The 22,879-nt window shown below is 40.0% G+C and overlaps 1 protein-coding gene across 3 annotated transcripts in view; it reads left to right on the top strand.

The window, feature by feature from the left end:
- Nucleotides 1–10,956: 10,956 nt before the first annotated feature.
- The window catches only part of GPBP1 (GC-rich promoter binding protein 1), a 73,530-nt gene continuing 61,607 nt past the window's right edge, over nt 10,957–22,879 (top strand). For 2 of the 3 annotated variants that reach the window (XM_082725985.1, XM_082725983.1), the window contains exons 1-2: nt 10,957–11,315; nt 12,565–13,528. The gene's annotated coding sequence lies outside the window, so the exon portion shown is untranslated. The remainder of the gene's footprint in view (nt 11,316–12,564; nt 13,529–22,879) is intronic. The other variant, XM_082725984.1, reaches the window with a different exon arrangement.

Below are 22,879 nucleotides of genomic sequence, written 5' to 3'. Positions count from 1 at the left end.
TTTTCAGTACCATGTGGAATCCAGATCAATCTGAGTCTATTAAAACAAAAATAGTTGGGGCGCCTGGGTGGCTCAGCGGGTTAGAGCCTCTGCCTTCGGCTCGGGTCGTGGTCCCGGAGTTCTGGGATCGAGCCCCGCGTCGGGCTCTCTGCTCGGCGGGGAGCCTGCTTCCTGCTCTCTCTCTCTCTCTCTCTCTGCCTGCCTCTCCATCTGCTTGTGATTTCTGTCAGATAAATAAATAAAATCTTAAAAAAAAAAATAGTAGGAGTATTAAGAAAAACGGCAGCATGGATCACGACTAACTGGACCTGGTTCATCATAATGTTAAGTAAATGGTGTTATTTTGCCAAATTTTCCTTGTAACTATCATCCTTGCCTTAATGATTTACCCACGAGCATATTACCATAATTTTTTCACCACTTCCTTCTACTTCCTTTCCAAACACACTCTAAATTCAAAAACAATTATTACTATGTGGTTTACATGAGGAAAAATTAGATGTAACCTTAATGTCTTTCCAGAAGGCATTGGTTAGATAAGGTAAATTCTTTCTTTCTTTCTTTCTTTTTTTTTTAAGATTTTATTTATTTATTTCACAGAGAGAAGACATGGCGAGAGAGGGAACCCAAGCAGGGGGAGCAGGAGAGGGAGAAGCAGGCCTCCTGTGTGCGTAGCAGGGAGACCGATGCAGGGCCTGATCCCAGGACCTTAGGATCACCATCCAAGCTGAAGGCAGACGCCTAACGACTGAGCCACCCAGGAGCCCCAAGGTAAATTCTTTCAAAGGGTTATTACATTTTAAATTTGAATTTTACATAATTCTTTAAAATTTTAAATTTTTTACATAATCTTTAAATTCTTACATAACTCTTTTTTTTTTTTAAGATTTTATTTATTTATTTGACAGACATAGGTCACAAGTAGGCAGATAGGCAGGCAAAGAGGGAGGTGGGGAAGCAGGTTCCCCGCTCAGCAGAGAGCCTGATGTGTGGCTAGATCTCAAGACCCTGAGATCATGACCTGAGCTGAAGGCAGAGGCCCATGCCACTGAGCCACACAGGCACCCCTTTACATCATTCTTAAAAATAAGTTAATGTTAAGTGTACTGACATGGAAAGATGTCCATATATCACTAAGTGGAAGAAACAAATTACAGAATAGTATGTATAGATCAATTGTATTAAAATATATATGTGTATGACATGAGTAGGAAAAAACCTAGAAGGATTACAAAAACTTCACTAAAGTTTCACTTTAGAGGCATACTAGGACTTTACTTCTAATTTACATATTTTTGTGTTTGAATTTTTTATAATAAGCTTGTATTATTTTCATAATTAAAAAGGAAAAAAGGTGAAAATATAATCAAAGATATGCTTATAATATAAATCATTACTACTTAAATTCCTATGAATTTTAATTAGTTAGTGTGAACACAGTTTCTAGTCTTAGTAAAGTTGGAGTACCTAGGATTACTCTAATCCCGAAATTTAAAGATTTAATGGTAGGTAACAGAAGGAGAAATTTTCAGATTTTACTTCCATCTCTAATTTCCTTTGATTGGGTTTTGATCATGGCATTTTGCTTCTGTCTCTATCTCTATATGCTAATTAGGTAATTAGGCTCAGTGTTATAGGAATCATTAATGCATTTAAGTAGAATGATTTGGGAGGGGTGCCACTCAGTTGCACTTGGGAAGCTACAGACTGATCTAGTAAAGTGTCTTATGGACATGGTGGATTTCTTGTTATTAAATGGGTGTGCAGAGTCAGACGTGGAAGATGGTATCCAAAAATGAATTTGAAAACCTAAGAGGATAAACACCTGGGGAATCGAACCACAGAGAATATTCCCAAGCAGTATCGTGCATGATTATTGTACCTAGAATCAAGAGGTAGCAAAGTAACCCAGTATGAATTCAGTTTCTTCACATATTACACAGTCTGTGTGATAAGGTGCAGGGGACGGGGTCAACTACAGCTCCAAGGTTCATTGTATTCCATTTCTAGAGATGATAAAGGATACAGCATATTGAAATAGACCACAAATCTTCTTAAAATATTGTCGAATGTGATTTTCACCTTGTCTACAACAATTTACATGCTTATAGTCCGACTGTAGGTTTAAAATTATAAAAGCTGTATAAGAAGAGGCTGTGTTTTGGAGGTCAAATACAGGTAGAAAACACTTAAACATTTTTGCCGATAATTTGTATTCATGCTAACGGTGTTCCTCCATACCTCTTTGTACAGAGGAAGGTGCATAGAAGTAGACATGCTAATTAGGGAAATTGAGCCATCCATAACTGAAACCTGGAGGAGTATTTGTCAACCTATGTATCTGGTTTGTTTAAAGAAGTAAGTGGTCAATTTTCCAGTGTTAGTCCTATGTGAAACTTATTTTTTTTAAAGATTAATTTACTTATTTGAGAGAGAGAGAGCAAACATGTGAGCACGAGTTGGGAAGGGAGGGAGGTCGGAGGGAGGGGAAAGAGAAAATCTCAAATATACTCCTTGCTTAGTGGGGAGCCCGACATGGGGCTAGATGCCAGAAGATCATGACCTGAGATGAAACTAAGAGTCAGACGCCCAACACACTAAGCAACCCAGGTGCCCCAGTCCTATAAAAAATTTAAAAACTGCTCAAAAAGAGAAAATCTTAATAAATTTAAATTTATAATCATGGATTATTAGACTGAGGAAACCTTAATATAATCAGGAAACTTTTCTACTGGAAAGGTGAGAAAAGAAGCTCAGAAATACTCATCATCCTTACTAGCTTCAAATAAAGAGATAATAGGACTAGTATAAAATGTTTTAAATTAAGAAATCAAATCTTGGGGCACCTGGGTGGCTCAGCCATTAAGTGTCAGCCTTTGGCTCAGGTCATGATCCCAGGGTCCTGGGATCTAGCCCCGCATCAGGTTCCCTGCTTGGTAGGAAACCTGTGTCTCCCTCTCCCACTCCCCCTGCTTCTGGTCCTTTCTCGCTGTGTCTCTCTGTCAAATAAATAAATTAAATCTTTAAAAAAAAAAAGAACTCAAATCTTAAGTTAATCTTTAAAAGGAAACATAGTTAAAATGAAGACTTTTTTTTTTAAGATTTTTATTTATTTATTTGAGAGAGGGACAGTGAAAGAGAGCCTGAGAGGGGGGAAGGTCAGAGGGAGAAGCAGAATCCCTGTGGAGCTGGGAGCCTGATGTGGGACTTGATCCCGAAATCCCGGGATCATGACCCGAGCCAAAGGCAGTTGCCCAACCAACTGAGCCACTCAGGTGCCCAAAATGAAGACTTTTTAAAATATTGGGGTATTTTAGAACATATGAAATAATAAATGAATATAAAACTATATATACACTATGACACAAAGATATAACATGCAAAGAACAAATGCTTGATAGATATACATTAATATTTAAGGCTCATTATTTCTGGGGGGATGGATTACAGATTTTCATTTATTTATACTCTTCGGTGTCTGCCAAGTTTTCTACAATATATACTGTTTTTATACTTAAAAAATTGAGATGACTGGGGCGCCTGGGTGGCTCAGTGGGTTAAGCCGCTGCCTTCGGCTCAGGTCATGATCTCAGGGTGCTGGGATTGAGTCCCGCATCGGGCTCTCCGCTCGGCGGGGAGCCTGCTTCCTCCTCTCTCTCTCTCTACCTGCCTCTCTGCCTACTTGTGATCTCTCTCTGTCAAATAAATAAATAAAATCTTTAAAAAAAAAATTGAGATGACTAAACACCAAATTTATTGATCTAATTTGTCATTACATGTGATCATAATTAAGGATGAGATCATTTCAAAGTTAAAATTATAATCTATCATTTTTCATCTGTTACATAACTTCTTAATTTAAAAAAAACCTATTTCTTATAGAGTAGGGTTGTTTCTGAAATATTCCTCTTAAAAATGTTTTTATTTTCATTAATAAGTTCTTCCTTCATACAGGTAGTATTTATGGAGAACTTAGTGCCTAGCATTGTGCCAGGTACTGAGGATACAGCAAGGAAAAAATGGGCATAGGCTCCTCTCTCTGAGGAGAGAGACTCATTAAATGGATCCGCACAAAACTGTGAAAATTGGGGGCACCTGGGTGGCTCAGTGGGTTAAGCCTCTGCCTTCGGCTCGGGTCATGATCTCGGGGTCCTGGGATCCAGCCCCGCATCAGGCTCTCTGCTCAGCAGGGAGACTGCTTCCTCCTCTCTCTCTGCCTGCCTTCTTGTGATCTCTCTCTCTCTCTGTCAAATAAATAAATAAAATCTTTTTTTTTCCCAAAGATTTTAATTATTTATTTGACAGAGAGAGATCACAAGTAGGCAGAGAGGCAGGCAGAGAGAGAGGAGGAAGCAGGCTCCCTGCTAAGGAGAGAGCCCGATGCGGGACTCGATTCCAGGACCCCGAGATCATGACCCGAGCCGAAGGCAGAGGCTTAACCCACTGAGCCACCCAGGCGCCCAATAAATAAAATCTTAAAAAAAATACACACACACACACACAACTGTGAAACTTGCTAGGAAGGAAAAGGAGCATGAAAAAAAAATTTTTTTTTTTTTTTAATACCAAAGAGAACGCCTTTGTCAGTTTCTGATTTTTTCCAGGTTAGGTAGTTGAGCCTCAACTCCTACTGTCTATGAACCACCAGAATGCAATAGCAGGACCCCTTACAAGTGGTTGTCAAGTTGTCAACAGAGAACAAGAAAGGACCTCTGTACCTAGGCAGTGACGTGAAACAGGTAAGGGGGTTATGCATGCTTCAGTCATCCGTCCTGCTGAAGTTGTGTTTACTGAGGACCTTCTATTGGGTTGAGCATTGTTTCAGGGAAAGGGGATGAGTGGAATAGTGTCCCTGACAAGGGTCACATCATCTAGAAAGGGGGACATACAGGAAAACAAATGCTGATACAAGTGAGCGCATATCCATGTGAGAGTCCAGAGAAGGAAGTTCTGAGCTTTACCTGATTGTGTTTTACCTGAGTGTTATTTGAACAGGGTCTTCAGGGACAAGAAATAATTTGTCAAGCAGAGAGTGGGAGGAGTCAAGCAATCCAGTTAAAGGGAATAATATTTGCATAAAATGTTAAAGAACAAGGGAAATTCTGAGAACAGCAGTTAGTATGGGGCTAAAACAAAGACTAAATGTGGATAAGTGATGCATTTAACAAAAATTGTAGAATTTATATCATGGCTGAAACTGCTAGTTGGTATGAATAAATAAGAAAAAAGCATGGTTGCTGCTTTCAAGGATATTTAAGCAGTGGTAGAAATAGGAAATAAAATCAGCAATTAACTATCTAGTAAGTGTAGGAGAAATGATAGGGAAGGTCCTGGACACCTCCTCAAGATCAAGGTAGAACTAGGAATGGGTAGATGATTAATTAAAGTGGTAATTACAGGATTGTACAATGGAAATACAGAAAAGGGACACTGGATATAGTTTTGAAGGATTCAAGGTTGCCAACACAAATATTTTATTATGTTCCTCAGCTGTTACAGAGTTTTGAGTAATTAGGTTTTAAACATTAACTTATTATAATATAGTATATTCAGATAGCATAGCAGTGAATAAAATAAAAAATCCTGATTTAAAGAACATTAAAGAGTTTTTCCTTAGGCAACATGATGATGATGGATTCATCATACATATAGATAACATACAGTTGTGCTACACTTTTCTCTCTCAGTTTTTTTTTTAAGTAGGCTCCATGCCCAGTGTGGAGCCCAATGTGGAGCTTGAACTCATGACCCTGAGATCAAGACCTGAGCTGAGATCAGGAGTTGGAAGCTTAGGCAACCGAGCCCCCCAGGCACTCCACTACCCTTTTATCTCTTAACAAAATATTTTGAATATTTTTCCACATCATTTTATACCAGTCCACCATATTCTTTTTTAAGAGTTGTATGGTATTCTGTTATATGGATGTACCTTGGTTTTTTAACCAGTACTCCGTTGATAGATAATTTAAGTTTTCCAGTTTTCTCTATTACACTTACTTTGAAAATGAATACCTTTGTTTATACATTACTGCATACTTGGACTAACATTACTTTGGAGCAAATTACTTAATCTCTTTGTGGTTGATATCTACAGAATTATTGAGAGAATTATCAAACTAATTTACTTATCTTTTTTATCTTTTATATATGTTAACCATGTTTTATATAAGTTAACCATGCTTATTTCTAGGGGCAGGATAATAGAGGATCTTTATTTTATTCTTTATACTTCGTAAGAGACTGTGTTACTTTACATTTTCTTTAAAGATTTTATTTATTTATTTGAGAGAGCATGAGTCGGGGAGAAGGAGCAGCAGACTCCCCACTGAGCAGGGAGCCCCAACATAGGATTCAATCCCAGGACCCTGGGATCATGAGCTGAGCCAAAGGCAGGTGCTTAACCCACTGAGCCACCCAGACACCCAAATTTGTTACTTTACTATCATTTTTAAAAAGCAAACAGGGGTGCCTGGGTGGCTCAGATATATATATATATATATATATATATATATATATATATATATTTTTTTTTTTTTTTTTTTTGGGGGGGGGACGGAGAGACAGAAGCAGGGGTGGGGTGGGAGAGGGAGAAGCAGGCTTCTGGATGAGCAGGGAGCTTGATTCAGGGCTTGATCCCAGGACTCTGGGATCATGACCTGAGCCAAAGGCAGATGCTTAATGACTAAGCCATCTAGGCACCCCTAATTTACTTATTTAATTAAAAATTTCTTGCATAGAGCTTGGCTAAAGAGATGTTCTCTTAAACTACTATAATGTTATGTTCATTAATAAATTAAAATAATTATGTGATAAATCCTTTCTTCAGTTTTCACTATATGAATCAAATTATAGAAAGCATGCTGGTTGCAGATAGGTTCTTATATTTAATTGTTCAGTTTGCTTTTTATTTTATATGTTTTTATTATTTTAAAACACATTTAATTAATTGATTTGTCAGAGAAAGAGCCAGCAATCACAAGCAAAGAAAGCAGCACAGGGGAAGTGGCAGGCAGAGGGAGAAGCAGGCTCTCTGCTCAGCAATGGAGAGAGCAAGGAGCCCCATGCGGGACTCCATCCCAGAACCCTGGGATCATGACCTGAGCGCTGAAGGCAGATGCTAGACAACTGAGCCACCCAGGTATCCCCTGTTCAATTTACTTTTTATTTTATTTCATTTAAAAAAACAAGATTTATTTATTTGACAGAGAAAGAGATTACAAGTAGGCAGAGAGGCAGGCAGAGGGAGAGGGGGAAGCAGGCTCCCTGCTGAGCAGAGCTTGATGGGGGCTCAATGTAGGGCTTGATGTGGGGCTTGATCCCAGGACCCTGATCATGACCTGAGTCAAAGGCAGAGGCTTAACCCACTGAGCCACCCAGGTGCCCCTGTTTGCTTTTTAAAAATGATAGTAAAGTAACAAATTTGGGTGTCTGGGTGGCCTCAGTGGGTTAAGCACCTGCCTTTGGCTCAGCTCATGATCCCAGGGTCCTGGGATTGAATCCTATGTTGGGGCTCCCTGCTCAGTGGGGAGTCTGCTGCTCCTTCTCCCCGACTCATGCTCTCTCAAATAAATAAATAAAATCTTTAAAGAAAATGTAAAGTAACACAGTCTCTTACGAAGTATAAAGAATAAAATAAAGATCCTCTATTATCCTGCCCCTAGAAATAAGCATGGTTAACATTTTCATTAACTATTCAATTAGATCTTTGTCCTTTGATTCATACTTTATTTAACCAAAAATAGTACATTAGGTATTTTTATAACGTTTTATTTTTTATTGGTATGCTGTGAAACTTATTTCATATGCTTTTTTTTTTTTTTTTTTAGATCTTATTTATCTGTCAGATAGAGAGCACAAGCAGGGGGAGAAACCCACAGAGGAAGAAGCAGGCTCCCCAAGGAGCAAGGACCTTGATGAGGGACTCCATTCCAGGAACCTGAAACCACGACCAGAGCTGAAGGCAAACACTCAACCAACTCAGGCTTCCCAACAATTTTCTTTTAACAGTAAGTACATCATGATATTTATTTATTTATTTTTTAAAGATTTTATTCACTTATTTGACAGAGACCACAAGCAGGCAGAGAGGCAGGCAGAGAGAGAGAGAGGGAAGCAGGCTCCCTGCCGAGCAGAGAGCCCGATGCGGGACTCCATCCCAGGACCCCGAGACCACGACCCGAGCTGAAGGCAGCGGCCCAACCCACTGAGCCACCCAGGTGCCCATCATCATGATATTTATTAATTTATACATAATCTCTACTTTCAACATGGGGCTTGAGCTAGTGGCCCTGAGATCCAGTCACTGCTCTACCAACTGAGTAGTTCAGGTAGCCCTATGTCATTTTTTTTTTTTTAAGATTTTATTTATATAACAGAGAGATACATAGCGAGAGAAGGAACACAAGCAGGGGGAGTGGGAGAGGGAGAAGCAGGCTTTCTACTGAGCAGGAAGCCCCATATGGGGCTTGATCCCAAAACCCTGGGATCATGCCCTGAGCCAAAGGCAGACACTTAATGACTGAACCACCTGAGCACCTCATACATCATCATTTTTAATGGCTTTGTATTTACATATGGATGTGCTGTACCATAATTTATTTACTCAGTCTCTTCATTTATATGAATTCAGGTTGTTAATTCTTTTTGGCAGTTATAAGCAATATATCAATGAATGTCTTTAAAATTGTTGGATACCTTTTCCACTATTTTATTAAAATTAATTCTAAGATGTAGAATAGATAGGCAAAGGGTATCTTTTTTTAAAATATTTTATTTTTCAGAGAGAGAGAGAGAGAGAGAGAGAGAGAACAGGCAGGAAGAGCGGCAGGCAGAGGCAGAGGGAGAAGCAGGCTCCCTGTGGAGCAAGGAGCTGGATCCGGGACTGGAGTCCAGGATGCTGGGACCAGGACCCCAGCCAAAGGCAGCTGCCCAACCCACTGAGCCACCCAGGCGTCCCAGGCAAAGGGTGTCTTAAAGAACTTTTCTTTTAATGAAAGCCAAACTATCTTCCAGAAACGCTTCATGGATTTTGAGTCTTGATATGGTTATGCAAACACTTATTCCTTCTACCCTCATCTAGGTTCTTTTAAAATCTTTGCCAGTCTAATATGGGAAAGGTAGTATCTCATCATTAGTTTTATTTTCATTAAAAAAAAATTTCTATTGAGGTATAACATCTTTTCATATAATTTCTGACATACACATGACTAGCTTCTTTTTTCTTTCTTTCTTTTTTTTGTCCTCTGACTTTCTAAGACATAGTATGGTTATATTTCTTTCATGATTTGTAAGAGCTCTTGATATATTTATTATGTAAATCGAACATTATTAGATATTAAGAGTAGTAACTGAGTACGTATAATTAAATATTAAGCAGTTTGTCGTAAATGTTACAATTATTTCTCCCATTTTGTTACTTTTTGAGTTGTCTTGTGGAATTGGAAAGGCACAATTTGCGTGCATATTACCAATTTTTTGTTTCTTGAACGCACATCATGCTTAGAAATAGAGGAGAAGCAGGTCCTGTCCCAACACATAAATTATTTATACTGAAGCACTGTGGTGTGGTGGAATAAATGTGGACTAAGACCCTAGCACATTTGAGATGGACAGTCAAGCCTCTCTGTCGCGTAACCTTCCGTACATTACTTAACCTGAACCAGTTTCCTCGTCTGCAAAATGCGACAAAAAGCACCCACTTCCTCGGTTGGTATAAAGACAAAATGTCTAGCACAGACAAGGCATCCAGCTTGTGTTAATGCTCTTTTCTTTGCTCTCCGCGAGGTATTAATTGCCAGAAATGTCTCTTTGATGCGGACTAAACTAAAAAAAGGTTGGGAGGTATAATTTTTGTTGAGTTTACATTCAAACATTCTATCAGGGAGCTTTTAGAACCAGTCCATTAAACTACAAACCCCATAATGCTTATAAAAGGACCATAAAGTTTCTGGTATGAAGCCTTTGTGGCTTGGGGGAGTGCGGAGAGCCACGGACTTCTTATTTACTGGATTTTCTCTCGTTGAGACGCTTCCTTCCATTTCCCCCTACGCACATGTGGTTACTTCTCTTCCTCTTAGAAAGCGAACTTCACAGGTTTCAAAGTGAACCTTCAGTTACAAAGCGAAAAACGATCGCACTTAGAGAACTGTGCATACCATGAAATCCATTAAAAAAAAAAACAAACAAATCACCAAAACTGTGTGGAGTGCGTGGGCCAGAGACACCGTTGAAATAATTCCCACCTCCTGTAGACTTAGACTTAGCAGGAAGAAAAACGATTGGCACGATCACATCTAGGAGCCATTTTTACCCTTTGAGAATCCGGGCTTAGTTGCCGGCGAGTTAGTCTCCCTGCTACCCGCCTCGCGTGGAATTATTTACTTCCGACACGCTCGTATTTGCATACGATGTGAATCGAATGCTTCTTGGCGCCCAGTTCGCCGCGCGCCGGCCCCGCCAGCGCTCCCGCCGTGTAGGGAAGTGTACTGGCGAGCATGTGATCTCCCTTCCGCCCAGGCCCCGAGCGCGGTACCCAGTGAGTAGCGCGCGCCGCGGCGACTCCGAGCGTCCAGGCAGGGAAGACGCCGCGGCGCGCGCTACTCCGGCTGGCGCGGCTGCCTCCCGGCTCAGCCTTCCTCTCTCACCCTCCCAGAGGCCCCACCATCCCTGGCTCCTGGGCGGCCCCGGGCGGGGGAGGGGCAGGAGGAGGGGCTCCTCAAGGGAGCGGCGGGGAATTCCCCCTTCCACCGAACGTTCCCGATTGTTCACCGTCCTCACGTCAGCAGCAGGGGGTAATCCCCGACTCCAGCTGCTCCTGACGTCATTGCACGGAGCCACCGCCCCCCACGCGCCCCTACCTCCGGGGCTTCCTCGACGCCCCGCCCCTAGACGTAGCCACGCCCTATTCCCTTCCCCCCAGCCGCCCGACGTAGAGGGCGGAGCTTTTTCGGCCGGGGCGTGAGCGGTTGCTTGGGCCAGAAGGTTCTCTGGTGGAGGCGCTCCTCCTGCTGCCCCGCCCAGCAGGTTCGTTCGCACCGCTTCTTCCACACCCTTTCTCCCTCCTCCTTCTCCTCGCCCCGCCTTTCCCCTCCCTTCTCCTCAATCCCTCTAGTTCCTTCCCCGCCTCGCCACCTTCCACGATCTCGCGAGACTTGACCCAGAACATTGCGGATCGGGTCGGCGCCATTTTGGGACTGAGACTGGTTGTGGGGGAGGGAAAAGCGGCAAAAGGGGATTATTCAAAGTACCGAAAACCTCCTCCCGGGATCGAGCGCAGCGGCACCCCCAGGCCAGGGGCACCTCTGGTGTGGCAGAAGGTAACACCGTTCTCTCTGCTCCGCGCTGGAGTCTGCGGGAAAAAGGGGGTGCCCCTGTCGGTGTTGGGGTTTGAGGGGTCGGGAGCGGCGTTGGCGGCGCGAGGTGTGAGGCTGCCCGCGGACGCGGTGTGTGTGTGGGGGGGTGGGTGGCGGAGAGCAAGGAGAGAGACGGAAGGACGGCGCTGAGAGAGGCCCTTTTAGATATTTACTCGGCCGCGGTGGAGTGGGGGTGGCGGTTGTGGGGAGGGGGTGGATGGCTTAGGCTTGGTGGCTGGGGGGATGTTTGGCGGAGGCTGAGAACGGATCCGACGCTTTCCGTGCTGGGTCTTCCTTCCTCCGGCCTCTCGCACACGCCCGCCTCCTTTGGTACTACTGCTCCTCTTAGAGGGCCGAGGGAGTCGAGGCCGAGTTGTGGCCTTCGCTTGTTTCTTCAGTAGCGCGCCCGCTCTTCCTTTCCCGGGTCCTTGGTCCTTGCTGTGTATTGAGTCTAATGCTACAATGTACTCCGGAGTCCTGTGGGGCCTGAAGGGACCTATTCTGGTTTTGGAGAGAACCACTCTAAATGGGATTTACGAGCACGTTTTGGTACCTTCCACCCCCTCGGTGTTGGGAGAAACCTGTTTTCTTAATTCAAGGAAATGGGGACCGACACCTTTATCCCATAGAAGCCGGGAAGTCTCCCCCTCAGGCAAGTTTAAGGAATGTTCTTGCCCCATTTCTCACCTCCCTACTTTCTGCCCTTCGTGGGGAAAATATGTCTTTTCATTTAGACATTTCTAATTTGGAGAGAGCGTCTTTCTCTTTATATCCTCCTTTTCCCCCAAGTTCTATTTACTGTTGCTCCATGGCACCAAACCGGCCTGTTCTTTTCTTTGGGCCCCGTGAACTGAAAATAGAGAAAATCTTTTTTAAGGTTGTGGGGCAGTTTCATAGTTAATTTTTACGCGAAAAGTGTAGGAAGTTTATGTAATTCCCCCGTATTATATGCGCACCCCGTTCCCTATTGAAGTCACTCCTTCTCCGTAACATCTCCCACCTTTTCCTCTTTTATTCTGAAGTCTTTTTTCATCCAGTAGGCTGTTTTGGGGCGCTTGCCAGGGCTGAGCCTTTTTTCAGACCCCAGTAGAATTTCGTAGAAGTGAGTTTCTCTCCAGAAGTTGACTCTTCAAGATGGGGGTTAATTTTTAAGCTCAAAATTAAAATTCAGTGTGTAATTTAAGTTTTTTTTTTTTTTTTATAACTTTTACAGGTGATTGAATTACTCCTATATGAAGATCATCTTCTAGATTTTGTGTAAAAGGCCCCGGATATTTGAAGTGGCCATTTTGGGATTACAATGTTTTTGGATAATTTTGCCCCAGAAGTTTATTAAAAGTGGCAAGAATCATCTCTGAAGTGAATTTATAGTAGTTGAACAATTCTACAAGCTGCTTAAAGAGACCCAGGCATTTTCTTCAGTATTTTGGTTCAAACGGATTCTATAACTGGTTAAATTATTTCAGCTGGTGGTATTTTTGCCTCTTCCCCCTACCCCCATCCCTCTCCTTTAGTTGTTTTTCAGCCAAAACTGTAAGATATGTTTGATTTGTGTACTGAATAGTTTCGGCAGTTTCAGATTACTGTTTAAATATTGCTGAAGTTTCTTGGCAGTTTATTTTTACCTTTATTAAAAATTTTAGGAATTTTTGACCTCAGCCCTTTTCGTGTCACAATGGGACAGCTTTTCTAAATGAAGACATTGAAAGAATACAGAGTTTTTTCCGTTTTATCTTTTATTTACGTGGAAATTTAAGATGTTGCAGTTTTCCAGCAGCATGGTAGTATTGAGATAGCTATGTGTCTCTATATGCTGATGTTTAGGAATGCTCTTCAGATGTGAAATTTTCTTTTTGTTTTTGCTTTTTTGCTCATAAATTGGATATTTCATCTGGAGTGGATAAGTACAACAGTGACCAGTACATGGAATAAGAAAGAAGACTTTAAAATCTTAAATCCAAGGAACTTGGCTAATTCTGGAGATAGCCATATGAAAACTTTAAAACAGAAGTATGGGTAGCTGACTTGAAGTAACTCTATGTCAAATAGTCCTAGGTTAAGTATCTTCAAAGAACTTGGATATTATTTCAGAGGATACAAAATAAAAAAACAAACTGGAAAACATAAAGATTACAGAGAAAAACCCAACACCTTCCTGTGCAGTCCTGTTGGAATTTGTAAGTATTATATGGTGAGCAAATCATACATTCATTTGTAACTGTAATGAGAGTCAAGTTTATTCTGTTTGGAAGCCGTTCAGTTTCTTGGAATAATACTATTTGGCTTCAATTTCCTGGACAGTCTGAAGACTACCATTAAGTAAATTGAAATGCAGAAAGAGTTAAAATTTAAGAATATTTCAGATCTCACAGTACTTTTTTTTACGTTTTTTGTGGTTATGAAGTGAAAATCCTTGCGAGTATTCATCTTAATTTTTATGGATTCATAGATTGGTAAAAAGGTTAGGAAAAAACAAATATTTCATGTGTCTTGCTAGTTAGTTTACTTTCTAAATATGAGTTGAGGCTGCTTTCTAAAAAATGAGTTCAGAGTTGCTGTTTAGTTTGGTAGTTTAAATTATAATGTATGACTTGGTTTTTAAGCCTGATTTTCATAATAATTCATAATTCTTTTAAATAACTTGATATATTTTCTTTTTGGAATGTTACGCTGATCAAGTTTGTAAACAAAACTTTTTAAAAAAGTTGGAAGTATTTCTGTAGTAGATCCTTTGAAAAGCAAGGATTATGTTTTAATAATACTTAAAATTTTCAGTATTGAATAGTAGTGTTTTTAGGTACCCTTAGTTGTTATATAGTTTTTCAGTGATTCCTAGGCATTCGAATGTTTGTTACTAAAAAAAACAGTAAAATTTATTTTTTAGACACTGTTAGTGATATATCAGTGTAGCTAAAATTAGTTTATTTCACTTCATTATCTTTATTGGATAAACAGTTATAATTTTGAACATCTTACAAAGATGGCTTTATAACTTGTCAGTTGCTCTTTTTATTCCAAAACAGAACTTTTTTTCTATGCTATTGAATCCTATTATCTCACTTAGAAGATTGTAGGTATTCTGTGTTTATTTTCTTTCTAAAATTGAGATTAGAATTAAGTAATTCCCTCTGTTAAAATAGACTGGGTTATTTGTGTTTTGTCTGTCAGAGCTGTGTGTAGTACTTCCCATCGAGCGTCCACTTCCCATCGAGCGTCCACCTTGATTTATATAAAAAAAAAGGCGAGACCGTTCTCCACCTTTTCTCTTCAGAGAGACTATTATTTGCATTTCTGAATTTAATGGCTTCAGGTTACTTGTCTAGGAATTTGCCTCTTAAATGTGGTAAAAAAGTTGAAGTGGAAATAAATGGTCTTTTTTCATAGAAAAGAACGTTATTTATGATTATTTTCCTTTAAATTAATTAATTTCCTGCTGATGTTACCCAGAGCCATGATACCAGGATCAAGATAATTCCAGAGACAGGGTTTTTAAGAATTAACGTTAATCTTTGAATTGTCTAACAGTGAACTTTGCTTATAGCAATTGTTCATGGACAGATTTACTTACTTGAATGTTTTGATAAATCCTATATTCTTGGCATCAAAATAGATAGCAATAGTAATTGGAACAATTACTAGGCTGCTTCTCCCCAACCTCTCCTGCACCTTTTTTCCTCATATCTACCCTACTCTTTTTTTTTTAAATCTCCTGTGCCTAGACTGTAGGTCTAAACATAATAATTATGGTAATTAACATTTAAGATGATTGTGTCATGTATTTTACTGTGAACTTTACATAGTATACTTTAGCTCTTAGAATAATTCTGTGAAGAAAGTGCTATTATAGTTACGGTTGTGCAGGTGAAAGAATTAAGATTTTGGGAGATTGAATCTGGGAGAAAGTAATTTGGTTCGGACCAAGTTTAGGTAGAAGTCTTGACCAAATCTCCAACTCTTGACTGGAGGGCTCCATATTTTTAATTACTGTGCTATATTGCTTTCTTGTGAATTGTACTTCGTTAACTCCTATTTGGGTGTTATCTCTGATATTTTTGTTTTTTCTTCTATATACTGCTTCTTTTTGGTTCATATTGATTACTAATGGAACTTGAAGTTAAGCTAAATCCTCTTTGCACAGGTATGAAGCTGAGTGCCTGTTAGCTTTTACTTTTTCTCTGACAAGAGTCCATAGATTTTTGTGCTTAAAGTTCCTGACATTTGAGAATGGAGGAAGGGAGGAATAGTAAGGCAATAACAGGAGTGAACAGAAGAAGAAAGAAAAACGAAATTTAGAGAGTTACAGAGGGAATAAGTATGGGAACTTTTAGTCTGAGAGTAAAGTTAGCAAGTGAGGATATAGTTGAAACCCAGGCCAGATTGTCTTTGACATAACCACCTTTTGTCTATATAATTTTTGATAAAAATTTTTAGATAACAGTTTAGATCCAGGTAAGGGTAGCAATGTAGAAAAAGGGAAATGGCTGGGAGTCCGAAGGGAGACTTTGGGTTTAGTGTTTGGAAGATCTAGAAAGGGGCCTGTATGACCTTGTGTATTTACCTAATCTTTGGTCTTGGGTTTTCCAGAAAGCTGATGGAAATAATTTATATGAAGGCTTTTGGTTAATTGTGAAGTGTAATATAGGTGTAATGTTTTATTTTGATTTCCAGTATTTAGAGATTCTGATATATACATGTCAGGTCAGTATTTGTTATAGTCTGAAGTTGTTTCTTCCATTCATGCCTGTCCTTCCCCACTTCCAGTTTCATTTATTATCCTAGCTTGGTCCTAGATCAGGAAAGTACCGAACTAACTCATCTCTTTGCCTTTGAGCGCCATTCTCTCTTTTTTTCTGTGTAGTCTCTCACGTGGCCAGAGAAATCTAAAGTATAGCTCTTGGGTTTCAATACTTAAGCAGCGCTTACTTAGGTTGGTGGATTTGGCGTATTTAGGGAGAGAGGGTTGGAAAGAAATGTATTCTCTGTCCCCTTTCCCCCCTTTTTAAATGTTTTGTATGTCAGGGTTTCCTGACGTCAGTTTTCTTGGGCTGCATAGGTGGGTGTGGGAGACTGGTTTGAAATTCTCCAAAATCCATCATTTTGGGGGTGCTTATATACTTTTCTGGGGAGCAGGTTCATTACTTGGCACAGGAGCTTCATGAGAAACAAAATGCTAGAATTATTGATAAACCTTTTGTGGTTGGATGTTTTTCAGTTTTACCTGCTTGCTTTTCCCCTTTTTTGTTAGCTACCACACCCACAAGAATATAGTTACAGGCTTTTGCTTTATATCCTTTCAAGTAATTGCTAGTTTTTGCATCTTTTTATACAAGGTATCCCACTCATTTTCTTGTTCTTGAGTCATCTTTCAGTTCAGAGCTTGGTGTGTACGATGTTTTGGTGTTTAATTTTCTGCCCTTTAATTCAGTTTACGATTATATTTTTTGAAACCTTTTTTAAAGGTTTTTTCCGTATTTATTTTTAGCAAGAACAAGTTTTCAGATGGTTAAATATGTCATGTTTCCTTTGAAACTCAGAACTTGCAAATAGACTTTAAGAATTTCTTAAACCGAGGGATGCCTGGACTGCTCAGTCTGTAAAAGTGTCCGACTCTTGATCACATGTCAGGTTGTTTTTTTTTTTAAAGATTTTATTTATTTATTTGACAGGGAGAGATCACAAGTAGGCTGAGAGGCAGGCAGAGAGAGAGAGGAGGAAGCAGGCTCTCCACTGATCAGAGAGCCGATGCGGGGCTTGATCCCAGGACCCTGAGATCATGACCTGGGCCGAAGGCAGTGGCTTAATCCACTGAGCCACTCAGGTGCCCCAGGTTTTTTTTTTGTTGTTGTTGTTGTTTTGTTGTTTTTTAAGGCGGGAGCGAGACAGTGAGAAGAGGCGAGGGGGGCAGAGAGACACTTTTTTTTCTTTTAAAAGATTTTATTTATTTGACAGAGAGTGAGAGAGCGAGAGCCAGAGCACACAAGCATGGAGTGGCAGAGGGAGAGGGAGAAGCAGGCTCTCTGCTGAGTAGGGAGCCAGCTGCGGTGCCAGATACCAGGACCCTGGGATCTTGACTTGAGCCGAAGGCAATTGTTAACCAACTGAGCCACTCAGGTGTCCCAAAGGGAGAGAGAGAGACTTTATTTAATTTATTTATTTATATATTTTTTAAAGATTTAAAAAATTTATTTGACAGACAGAGATCACAAGTAGGCAGAGAGGCAAGCAGAGCGGGGGTGGGAAGCAGGCTCCCCGCTGAGCAGAGAGCAGATGGATTTCAGGACGCTGGGATCATGACCTGAGCCAAAGGCAGAGGCTTTAACCCACTGAGCCACCCTGGCACTTTTCGAAGAGACTTTAAAGCAGGCTCCTTGCTGGGCTCCAGCTCGGGCTCTCCTGAGATTACAATCTGAGCCAAAATGAAGAGTCTGATGCTTAACTGAATGAGCCACTCAGGCACTCCTTGGCTCAGGTCTTGATCTTAGGGTGTTGAGTTCAAGGCCCTGTGTTGGGCTCCACATGGAGCCTACTTAAAAAATTCTTAAACTGAGGTACGCCTGGGTGGCTCAGTTGGTTAAGCAGCTGCCTTGGGCTCAGGTCATGATCCCAGCGTCCTGGGGTCGAGTCCCACATCGGGCTCCTTGCTCGGCTGGGAGCCTGCTTCTCCCTCTGCCTCTGCTGCCACTCTGTCTGCCTGTGCTCGCTTGCGTGCGCCCTCTTTCTCCCTCTCTCTCTCTGGCAAATAAATAAATAAAATCTTTAAAATAAAATTCTTAAACTGAAAAATTGTCTTTACAAATGCATACTAAAGAAATTAGTTTGCTTTTCAATGAGTATAAATACTCTCAGTGAGTTTAAAAAAAGTAGTAGTATCATCTCGTGTGATATCTGTGGGTCAGAAGTTTGGCAGCAGTTTATGGGAGTGGTTTTGGCTCCCTCTAGGTCTTTCTAAAGTCTCTGATAGGGTTATCAGACCTACTGATATTTGAAGGCTTGATTGGGGCTGGAGGGTCTTTTTCCAAGATAGTGTACTACTCATTGGCCTGGAAGCAGTTGATGCTGGCTGTATGGAGGACAAAGTTCCTTACCCGTGGTGGATCTCCTTTCAAATCTTTGGGTTTTTTTGTTTGTTTGGTTTTTGTTTGTTTGTTTGTTTGTTTTAGTAATCTGTATGCTCAGCTTGGGGCTCGAACACAAATCCCCAAGATCAAGAGTTGCATTCACTGAGCCAGCCAGGCGCCCCTCTTTGAGTTTCTTTAAAATGTGGCAGCTGCAGTTCCTAGAGCAAGTGATCTCAGAGATAGGTAGAAGCCAGTATATCTGTTACGACCTGTTCCAGAAGTCATTTCTGCCACATTCTTTTTGTTCCAAGCAAGTCATTAAGTCTAGCCCGAAACCAGGGGAGTGTAGTTAGGTTTCATCTTTTCTCAAAAGAATTTGTGGACATGTTCACAAAAAACCACAGTAGGAAATCTTTCCAACCAGTAGTTGTCAGCATAATTAGAATTAGCCAGTCTTGGGCACCTGGGTGGCTCAGTGGGTTAAGCTGCTGCCTTCGGCTCGGGTCATGATCTCAGGGTCCTGGGATTGAGTCCCTCATCAGGCTCTCTGCTCAGCAGGGAGCCTGCTTCCTTCTCTCTCTCTGCCTGCCTCTCTGCCTACTTGTGATCTCTCTCTGTCAAATAAATAAATAAAATCTTAAAAAAAAAAAAAAAAGAATTAGCCAGTCTTCACTCTACAGTTAGTAGGTTGGGCTGTTACAACTTTAGAGAAGAAAGCATATTCTAAATTTATATAAATTCAGATTTAAATCTTTGTACATTTATAGTCAGTCTGAGCTTTGGAGATAAGGTTTGTTTCCACTTGGTACTAATCTTCCAATCATTGTAATGGGGGAAATTTATCATGGCGGGAGAAAACCTATAAAATTGACCATTTTAGCGATTTTTGAGTGTATATTTAAGTGGTGTTGAGTACATTCACATTGTTGTGCATTCATGACTACCTTTCAGTTCCAGAACTTTTCATCTTCCCAAATTGAAACTCTGTTTACCCATTAACTATTAACTTTACATATCCGGGCTCCCTCGCCCCTGGCAATCACTATTCTACTTTGTATTTTTATGAATTTCTGATGTAGGTACTTAGTATAAGTGGAAGTGTGCCATATTAGTTTTGTAACTGGTTTATTTCAGCTTGCATAGTGTCTTCGAGGTTCATCCATGTTGTAGTATGTGGTAGAATCAGTTTCCTTCCTTCTTAAGACAAAAGAATAATCCATGGTATGTATGTATCACATTTTGTTTATCCATTTATCTGTAAACTGACATTTTGGTTATATCTACCTTTCTGAATTGATGACTAATGCTGCTGTGAACATGGGTGTACAAATACTTGTTTGGATTCCTGCCTTTTCTTTTTTTTTAAATTCCTGCTTTTAGTTCTTTTGGGTATATACCAGAAGTGGAATTGCTGGTTCATATGGTAAGTCTATTTTTAATTCCTTGAGGAACCACCATACTGTTTTCTATCAAGGCTGCACTGTTTTTTATTCCTACCAGCAGGGCACATGGGTTCCATTTTCTCCGTATTCTTTCTGACATTTGTTGTTCTCGATGTTCTCATAACCTAGTGGTTATGAAGTAGTATCTCATTGTGGGTTTGATTTGCGTTTCTCTAATGATTATTGATGTCTTATTTATTGGCCAGTTTTTCTCTTTGAAGAAAGGTGTATTTAAGGTCTTGAGCTGTTAATAAATTTGAGTTTCAGGAGTTCTTGATATATTCTGGAAATCAGCACCTGTCACGATGACTCGATTTTTGGTAACTGTTATTTATCAACGTTTTCCACATTGGCTGTTTAAGCTGGCTGTTTAAGCCCTTTAAGTGAATTAACTAGTATTTTTTTGTAAGATTTTATCTATTTGACATAGAGCACAAGTGAGGGGCAGGGGGAAGGAAGCAGACTCCTTGCTGAGCAGAGAGCACGATGTGGGGCTGGATCTCAGGACCCTGGAATCATGACTGAGCTGAAGGCAGAGGCTGTAACCCACTGAGCCACCCAGGTGCCCCTGAATTAACTACTTTAATCCTGATAGTTTGTGTGGGTGGGAAAGTCTTACTGTTCTTATTTTACGAATGAGAAGAGGAAAGCACAGAGATTTAAGTCACCAAGGTCACACAGTCATTAAGTGGTATTTTGGAACCTACATATTCTGTATATCTAAAGCATAGACTTCCAACTATGATGGCTCGTAGTTAAAGTTTTTATTAGGAAAGTGTAGAGAAAGCATACTCTTGTTTCAGGACTGAGAAGGTAACTTATTCTTAGCTAGCTACTAAATTTTTCTTTTCCTTAGTGAGATACAGTTGTGACTTTTCAAATAATACTTTTTATTTTTTTTAAGATTTTATTTGTTTATCTGACAGAGATCACAGGTAGAGAGAGAGGGGGAAGCAGGCTCCCTGCTGAGCAGGGAGCCCAATGCGGGACTCGATCCCAGGACTCTGGGATCATGACCTGAGCTGAAGGCAGCGGCCTAACCCACTGAGTGAGCCACCCAGGTGCCCCAAAATAATACATTGTTAATATGGGTTTATTCCCATTCAGGAATATCTTCTTTTTGGATCATTTAATAACTAATTTTCACAGTATTTTAGATTAGGAATTGCTTTTCCCAATTGCCATGTGAAATAAGTGCTATTTCCATTTAGTGATTTTAAGAAACTTGGAGATTAATTAATTTACCTAAGGTCATCAGTAAGTGACAGAGTTGGGATTTGAATTTTGTTATCTGTATTCTTTTTTTACAATTAATTTTTGTAGTGTTCTAAGTAGATCTTAACTCTGGTATAGGACTGTCCAATTGAACTTTGTGAAATGAGGGAAGCATTCTATGTTTTCATTGTTCAGTATGGTAATTGCTAGACTTAAGTCCTTATTTGAAATGTGGCTAGTGCAGATGAGGAAGTGAATTTTAAGTTAAATTTTAATGCAAATTTAAACAATAGCATGTGGCTACTAGCTATTAGGCTTGTATTAGGCAGCATAGTTCTGTAGACAGTGATAGAGAATCCAGTCAGATCCATAGAACTTTTATAACAAGTACTTTTAAAAGTCCCCTTTATTAACCTGACATAAAATTTTATGCACATAAGATCATATTAATATGCTTCTAAAGTGAAAAAGATATGATGGTTACAATAATGAATTTTAATATGTAGTAGCACAGATGTGACAGTTCTAGAATACTAATATTTCCAAAACATTCTCACAGATTTCCAACTCTCTGTTTGGCCTTCTTAAAAGAAACAAGTGACTGGTGTTCCTAAGTATTTCTGTCCTTTTAGGAAGAAAAGTCTGTCAGGTGGATTAATAGTATATTGGTTAGAGTATGTTTCATTTATCTTTCTAATACTAACTGCCATTTCAGTTGAATGGGCAGTTAGCCAACATTAAAGCTATCATATAATGTAGTGATAGTATCTGGTACTTGTAGAAATGATCAAAAGAAAAGTAATTACCCGTTTTTCTCTACCACGGATTGAAGGTATTGGGCTCTCTGCTCGGTGGGGATCCTGCTTCCCTCTCCCTCTCTCTGCCTTCCTCTCCGCATACCTGTGATCTCTGTCAAAGAAGATTTTTTTTAAAAAATTAACATTTTAGTAGTTGGTTTCTATGAAAGAATGTGTGCATATTCATTTTTTAATGGATTGCAAACCCATTTTTAAACTAGGTATATTGAGGTATAATTTACATACAGTAAATTCACTCTAAGTGTAGTTTAAAGGTTTTTAAAAGACATATCAGTTGTGTAATCCCACCACCTGAGAATGTGGAACGTTTACATTACCCAGAAAGTTACCCTGTTGTTCTTTACAGACTGTCCTCTTCCCTCACCCCTATTCTGTAGAAACCACTTTTGTTTTTCTTGTCTTTTGTGTTGCGAATTGTTTTCCAGAATTTCATATAGAGGCACCAAACACTGTATACTTTTGTTTCTGACTTCTTTCATGCATGTTATTGCATGTATTATAATCCATATTTTTTATGGCTAAGTGGTATTCTCTTGTGTGGATACACAATAAATGTTTATCCATTCTCTGGTTGCTAGACATTTGGATTGTTTCCAGTGTTTGACTATTGTGAATAGAGTTTGTGTGAACATTTGCATATTGGATTTGGTGAGGAGAACGGTTTTCCTTTCTCTTGGGAAAATTACCCAACAACGTGATTGCAGGGTCATATGAATTTTGTGTATTTGACTGCTAAAAACTTGCAGTGTCTGTTAACAGAGTGCTAAACCATTTGCATTTGCACAGCAGTATATGTTACATAGTTCTGCATTCTTGCCAGTATTTGATGTCTTTCAGTTTTATCTGTGGAGTGAGTATATGGTTTGAATTTGCATTGTGGGTATTTTTGTTTTGTTTTGTTTTTTAAAATATTTTATTTATTTATTTGACAGAGCACAAGTAGGCAGAGAGGAGGGGGGAAGTGGGCTCCCTGCTGAGCAGAGAGCCGGATGTGG

Source organism: Mustela nivalis (genome assembly GCF_964662115.1).
Source record: "Mustela nivalis genome assembly, chromosome: 3".
Lineage (NCBI taxonomy): Eukaryota > Metazoa > Chordata > Mammalia > Carnivora > Mustelidae > Mustela > Mustela nivalis.
The sequence above is the reverse complement of the archived record's forward strand: the minus strand, read 5'-3'. Positions and strand labels throughout refer to the sequence as shown.